This window comes from Balearica regulorum, chromosome 4, assembly GCF_011004875.1.
Source record: "Balearica regulorum gibbericeps isolate bBalReg1 chromosome 4, bBalReg1.pri, whole genome shotgun sequence".
In the NCBI taxonomy this organism is placed as follows: domain Eukaryota; kingdom Metazoa; phylum Chordata; class Aves; order Gruiformes; family Gruidae; genus Balearica; species Balearica regulorum.
The window spans coordinates 23,462,113-23,470,075 of NC_046187.1; positions in this window are offsets into that span (position 1 = coordinate 23,462,113).

Genomic DNA, 7,963 nt, shown 5'->3' on the forward strand with positions numbered 1-7,963 from the left:
TACATCCCTTAACACAGAGGACGTCTCCATCTGATAAACACATTGGATGGTTCAAGTAATAGTAATAACAAACAGTGGGGACAGCTCGACTGACATAATCTGTTTACAGACTCAAGGTGTAAGGAGCAATCTTGCAGGGTGCTTGTCTGCCAAATCAATGGCCAACGGTACGGTGCATAGATAGTATTTTACAGACTTAACCTTGTAGCTCCCTTCTCACTTTCTTCATGCAGAATTCTGTCGTGTAAAATCTGACTGAACTCAAAAGGCTACATGAGGAATAAAAAGGGGAAATCTGGTTAATAAAAGGATTTACTTCAGCTATTAAAAATAAATAAATTCCCAAACCTCCACTGCAATTGAAATGGACATTTCAAATATTCTAAGATGGACAACTACTCAGTTGTAGCTCTAATGATTGTGATATGAGCCTATGATTTGTATAAATAGTGGCATAATTACTGTGAATATCCTACTGGATTTTACAATAAGGAAAGAAGGAATTCTCATGCTTTCTAGGTTAAGAATAAACATAATTGATTTATGATTAACATGAAGGTCTAGGCTTATCTTCCAAATACATTGTATTTCACAGAAAAATGAGGATAAAGGCATTTTTCTCATTTCTATTGAAACAGGGTATTTGCAAGCCAGAGCAGCCAGGAGCAATCCTGGTGAGAGCTCCTACTAGATGAAGACTTGACATTGTTCATGCTAGATTCAAGTCCATCTGTTGTATGGCAGGAGAAAGATGAATGGGAGGTCAAAAGTCTAAATAACACGAACAAGGTTTTTAAAGGACATATTTATAAAGTAATACAATTAGGAGAAAACAGGTCCACATCTTCCTGTCAGTTCGCTACAAATTAATTAAGCAACACTGATCACTAGGCATTTCTTGGGAACTAATGGGAGTCAGAGGTTAATAGTCCAAGCTTGTGCCCCAGACCACCAGTTCTTGCCAACTTCGCATGCCACTGAAGTGCCCCAGACTACAGCTCTCACTGTAGTTTACGTTAACAAAAAAAAAAAAAAAGAGTGCAAATATATTCTAAATTTGGGAAAGCTATATCAATCATGGGGCAATAGTTACTCCTAAAGTGATGTAGGTCTGATCCTGAGAAACATAAAGATCCACCAATTCCCATCAATTCCTCTAGAACTCTGTTCCTCAGCAGCTGACAGAGGTTCTGGCAAGTCTCACTGAATCACACCCTCAATTTCATGACTTTGATAGTCCAATTCAGACAATAACACAGAAGATGACTACATCTTCAGGCATTTCAGGCATCCTCAGCCACTATAAATACTGCAATCAAATCACAGCAGTGGGTCAAATTTGACACTCCGCACTCATTTCCAGAAACTCTCGCGTTACACGCAACCCTCTCCAAAAAGGTCTCTTGCGAGGCCACGCAAAATCGGACTGCTTCACAGAAAGCAAGGAAAATGTTCCAGAGACCTGGTGAGTGCTGGAAAAGGCCTGTCCCCTCATTAAACCCAGTGGCTTACATTTTAAACATCTCTCTGGAGTACTGAATAATTTTGCAGCATCCTGCCTCGTTCAGCAGCAAGGATGACTCTTGCAGGCCTAAGATGGATGAAAAAATATGTGTGAATCCACTGTGAAAGAACGATAAATATGATTCTGACCATCCTACATGAGAGGATGAAAAAAGCCACTAGTTGTCATCTCTGTGTACATCTGATCCCCTCCTCTCTCCAAAGGTTAGACAAGTCATCCGCGGGCAGGATAGCTGCCCCATGTCTGTATGGCTGGCTGAAGTGCCAGTCAGCTACAGAGCTCCCTGGCGTTAACGATTTGTGCTCAGGGGCGTCCAAATTCCAGACGCTAGTTTAACCCTGACTAAACTGCCAGTCTGACTCTCACTGGCACTCACGACAGCACTGGCGACAGCTCGTTTCTTTAAGACTTCCTCTGAAGCTTCCCTGCTCCCCCACTATCCCGGGATGATTCCCGGCAGTGTATAGAAACCAGCAATTTCATGAGGTTGTTTCAAACACTAGTCCTTATATCTAAAATCTCTCTTGTTAGCTTTGCTAAAACACATGGCACTCAAGTCCTGGGTGCTTTCTAAATGGCTATCAATGGACCCTGCACTTAAAGGGCAAATGTAAAAAGAACAAACCAAACACATATATCATATACCTTTTAGGGCTGAGACATTAAAAAGCAGAAGCCTAATCTTTGGAATTTTTCAGTATAAATAACGGAGCCTGTTTATTCAACTCCTGAAAATGTCTTCCACACTCTTACATGAAATCTTCTCTAGCTAGTGCTTTGAGGAAAAACACTTCTCAACTCTCCATACTATCATTTTCACTGTTTTCAATTTATCAAAAGCAAATGTAGCCTATTAAGAAAAGTTATTCCAGTGTACTGCTCTGGTTTAAAACACAAGGAGAACTACAAGACACAGTGAGAGAACATTCTGCTTTCTTGAAAAATTAATTCTTTGATACAATTCATCCTGTCCACAGTTAATGCTTTTATTAAGAATGACCTTCTTGACTTCTCCAGTTTGACACAAAAAATTCAAGATGGTAGCCACAAAATACCACAGAGATGGTGGCAGCCTGCTTTGTCTGTTCCTTATCTCCGGAAGAATTGAAATTATGGCCACTGAATAAGGGTACAAAGCCACATCTAATGCACTTTAGTGAACATTGGTCTCTGCATATTTTTCCCATGTCACCAGACAATGCTTGCACAGTGTTTTAAGAGTGCAAAGTATGGTTTGAAAAGCTAGTAGTATTTATGAAGTGCTAAGACCTTCTCTAAGCTAGTATACAATGAAATGGAGAAACTCTTTCTTTAGAAGGGTTGTGCACCTATTCAATTTTAAGAGCAAAGTAGACACACTAAAATATATGTGACTATTTAAACATTTCTATTTAATGATGCCGCCCTATAGAATAACAGGAAAAGAGACTTTATAAACTGCAAGACACAGCCAGTCAACTGCGTGTACTCTGCAGTTTACAGCCTCTCTCTTTATTGATTAATGACAGGCATAGGCCTTAACCTACATTCTTAAGCCAAGCTCCATGGCATTTTGCTTGAATATACACTGCAAGGTTGCATCCCAAACACACAGAACACTTGTCCTTGGGCATTGCTCCTACTAAAGCAAGTGGGCCTTGCTGACCATCAGTGGCGTAACTCAGGCAGGCAGGGCTGAGTCTGTCTGTGCTCGCACAAAAATTCCAAAATGCTTCTGAAGATAAACCTAACTTTTCTTTAACTTTGCAGATGTCAGGGAATTTTCTCAGCAAAGGAGATGCGTCCCTTCAGTTGGCGACTCAATACCAGGGATACGACCATAGCTGTTTCAAATACTAGTAACAGCCAACCTCAGTGAGCATGGAGAGAGCCAAGGGAGCTGGCTTTTGTGAATGCCTCTCACATTGAGTGTGAAGAGTGACAGACAGTTGTACTCCCAGCTGATGTGAGCTTCGCACAATTGCCAGTGAAGATACTTTCATGTGATTTCTGAAGTATTGAACATTTCATTACGCAGTACGCATTTATTAATAAAACTTGGTAGAAAGCGAATAAAATCTCTTAAAATACAAACATGGAATTGGTTAGATTTGGGTTTCCCTTCTACCATCATGGTTAATGTAAGCTAAAAAAGTAATGTTTTCAGCTTAATAAATGCATTGACATGCAAAGACTGCATAAGATGAATGTGTTACATGTTCTTCTTTAAAGCTCCTGGTACATAGTCTATAATTTTGCTCTGGGAAAGATGTGAAGTAGTAAGGGAAATAAGGGATGACTTTGGGTTTGTAATAAGCCTGTAAATTCTAACCCTAGTGGGTGTTATGCTTTTATTTTCTACTCATACTCCTGAAAAACCCTCTTCGTTATTCAAAATATTGTGCCATGGTTTAGCATAAATGATAGATTTATTACTCATTGCTCATTTTGGATTTTTTTTGGGGGGATGAAATTCCAATTCTTTCCTTATTATTAGAAAGTGTGTCCAGGAATCTGAGGAAGGACTGGTGCTCAGGAACTGAATTAGAATTAGGATTCTGTGCCTACGACTTCTTTCCTCTTCTATCTATGCCTTTAGGGAAATCTCTACTTTACTTTCCCTATGCATAAAAGCCTACATATCCGCAAATTTTAATTAGATGGAGTACAACACCTTCAGGATTGTAAGTAAGTGCCAAGCATTATTATAATCTGTGACCTTCAGCTAATGAAGGAGTGCCCTGCTTTCACATAAAGCATGTCAGGTATTAGATCATGATACTGTTTGAGCGCTCTGTCCTTTTGACACAAGCTGTGCATGACCCAGTATGTTGGCAAATCCTTGCTTATACACATACGCAACACCGTTGAAGTTTGTCAAGCTACAGTGTTTGCTGCATGTCAAGGGTGTGCATGTTGTAATGGTTATATTCAGCTTATGCAAAATCAAAGCCTTTTACAAGAAGCCCCGTGACAGATCTCAAAGTAAAGGAGTATGATAATCTCTAATTTAATATATCTCAAATTTCAAGATCAAATACAGATTCGGCCATGTTGGAAGAGAAGTTCTGCCCTGCTGATGATAGCTACAAGAATTTAAATAATGTGCTCTGATATGGCCTAGTGACCTCTTACAATTTCCATGGAGAGTAACTGATTTTTCTTTATTTCTGGCACTTTTTCGGTTAAAATTTTTTTTTTCCTTCTCCCCTAAAGCTCCTAATGTGGTAAAGAAGCTGTCGTGAACAGTTAAATCAGCGTATAAATCCCCATGAGAAAGAGTCCATCACACATTTTGCATATCTCAGGGGTTCAAGGACAGTGGGCAGGAATCTGATCTGTGTTACAATAATTTAAAACCAGACTAATTTCAGTGAACTCCCTGGCATTCCTCCAGATGTCAGTTAGAATAACAGAGAGCAGAGTGTGGCTCAGGAAGTGAAAAATAAAACAGAAGACCTGTGTCTTTCACCATTGATGCTGTAACTTGTGACAGAAATCCTCTCTGAAGCAGCGATGTGCTGGTGTTCCAACCATGCTGAATTCATTTACTTTGGCAGTTTCTTGATTGTTCCACTGTCTATTTATTTGAAATGGAAACCCAGTCATGTTGCCTGCTCCTTCTCCCGGCTTATGATTACACAATACATCTTCCATTTTTTGCAATCAATCACTCCCAGTGCTATTTTCCCATTGTGTACCACAGTACCTGGCTTTTGGAGAGGTTTCCATTTGAAATGAGTGTAAAGGAAAAAATAAGAGAAAGCGTCTATGCATTTGCAGTGTGTGAAGAATGTCTAGGTTGTTCCATGCATTTGCTCGGTCATTTAATGACAGCTGATTTGGAACATATGCTTCCCAGACACTCAGTATGCTTCTCAGTTTTGGGTGTCAGAGCCAGAGATTTTAGTGTCAGATAAGCAAACCTTGTTTTTCAGAAAGAGTCAAGACCTGTCATTATTACAGACATCTCCTAGTTGGCTAGGCACAACCCCCGTAATGTGGCTGTTCAATATCAGAGACAGACGAACCAAATGTTTGGTATTTTCTGGACTCTATTCAAATTGTTCTGCAGTCAAATAAAGTAAAAGCTAAAATAAGGTAGATAAGAGACAAGTCACATCTAATGAATGATATGCAACACTTGTTAAAATGCATTTCAAATGGAAAGGCAATGCATTAGAAGATTCTTGATTTTTAAAAAGGTAATTTAATCTAATTAAAATATTTTTTCTCTCTTCTAAGGTCAGAGCTCCCACATACTGGTTGATAGAGCATCCTTAGACAAGTTATTTTATGCCTATTATACAGATGTAGAAACTGAGGTATGTAGATTAAAAAAAATGCCCAAGATCAACCAGCAGGCCAGTGGAAGAGGAATAAAGTTTAAGAGACGGGAATAAAACTGAATAAAGGCCATATTTGAAACCAAAAAAGGTCTCAGATAGTGAAACTGTGTTGCAGGTGGCCACTGGCTTCATCCAAATGCTGACAAAGTTTCTTTCCCTGTTGAGGCACAGCTATGTCTGCCAACATCTAATGACGGGCACGGATTCTGTCAGCAACTGATCTACCTTGGGCTAGTGCTTTATCCATCTATACAAAAGCTGCAGTAAAGCTAGCTAATTGATCAACTAATCACTCAGGGAAAGCGCTTCTGTCACCAAGAGTCTGTCATTCTCGAAGGGTTGGGATTTCCTCTCTTACTCCCCTAAATCTCTCTCCTCTGTCTCCGAGATGGCTGGTGTTTCTCCCCACTGGCCATGCTGACCTTTTGGCCCTTTTGGGACACAGTGTCTGCTAGTGTCCCTTCCCCAACACCCTCTCCGTGTGCCTCTTTGTGGTCTGGACTCCCACCACTGACTCAAGCCACTGTTACTGTCTCCTCTTTCTTGACCTGTTTCACTCAGTAACAGAGACTGACCTTATGCCCAGCACCATGTATTTGTTCTCCACGTTTACTTAGTCCCTGTGTACCTCCACTCATTTTGCTGATAGAGAACTGATGCTCTAAGGCAGGAGCGCTGCCTGATTTCAAAGCTCTTGGGGACTGCCATTGTATGGAGGCACTGTTCAATGCCTCAGACAGGGGAGATGCATCATTCTTGCATCATTCACCGCTGCATGCGGTGGCCACAACCTGGTCTCTGGTTGCAGAGTCATCAAACCTTCGTAAGTGTTGCAATCATAAATTATTGAAGAGCTAATTTTTCTAAAGCTGGGCCCTTGTCCAACAGCTCTCTTCTTTGACAGCTACAATTGCAGGGATTGCACATGCACACATACTCCAACCGTGGGCGTAAAAGGCACCTCAGACAGAACGAGTGAGATCATCTTTCTGGAGAAGACTACAAATCCTACAGACTTGAATGGAGCAACCTGGCAGACACCTGACACATGCGCAGTGCTCATCGAGCTTAGAAGAACAGATTTGTTGCCCGACTTCCTGAAAATGAAGGAACAGAGCCTGGACAAATGTAACTTGGGACAGCATTGTTGCAAAGGCGAGAGCTACATTATCAAGGTTCCCAGGGGAGCTAGTTTTATGTCTTCACTGCAGTGTTCAACCAGGTCAGCAAGTCAAATGAAGAAAATGGGAACTTTAAAAGGAAAACCAACCAAGAGGAGGAATTATTTTAAAATATGTTTGTGGTTAATCCTTTCTATGCTATTATGAGGGAAGACTGCTACAGCTCCAGGGTATGTTCATCTCAACCCACCGACGTGCTTAACTGGAAGTGAAAAAGCAAGGGGTGAAACCTCCACTGAACTGGCATCTAAATTACACCCTATTAAACAGAAAGGTGACATGCAGAGCATATAAGTTGGGACTTGCTCTTTTCAGCATCTGAACATTCATTTGTAAAACTGGTTCTCTCGTTATTGTGTCAAAATGAGAGATTCCCAGCAGGGTGGTTGACAGGTTAGACAAAGAGTCCTGTTCAGTAATAAAATAGTTATGCAGGTGTTCTCTAGTTTTCCCTCCAGCATTTGCACAGAGCATATGAATTGTGCTCGGGCCTGACACACTCTTGCCCTATCTAGGATTTGATAATTATTGTGGAAGTTCAGAAGAAGAGATGTTGGGACTAGCACTAGAATATGTGGAAGAAAATGAGAGGGTCCATAGTATTTTGCTTCACAGGAAGGCTGGTGACATGCTCACTGTATCCATTTGTTGCACAAAACACTGGTAATGTTTTCTTCACTAAGCACTGAATTCAGAGATTCAGTCTATTATAAAGATCATAATTTTTCTTGAGAAACATATGACCATCATGTGTCATAGGTACAGACCAGAACTAAACCAGGGATGGCATGGAGGCAAGGGCAGACCATCCACAGCCAAAGCTGTTCCCTTATGTCCTCCTCCTACTTGATAAGTGCTGCTTGTAGCCTTATTTTCTTGCACATAATTACAACCCACACCTAGCGCAGACAAGAATTTGGCTTACTCAA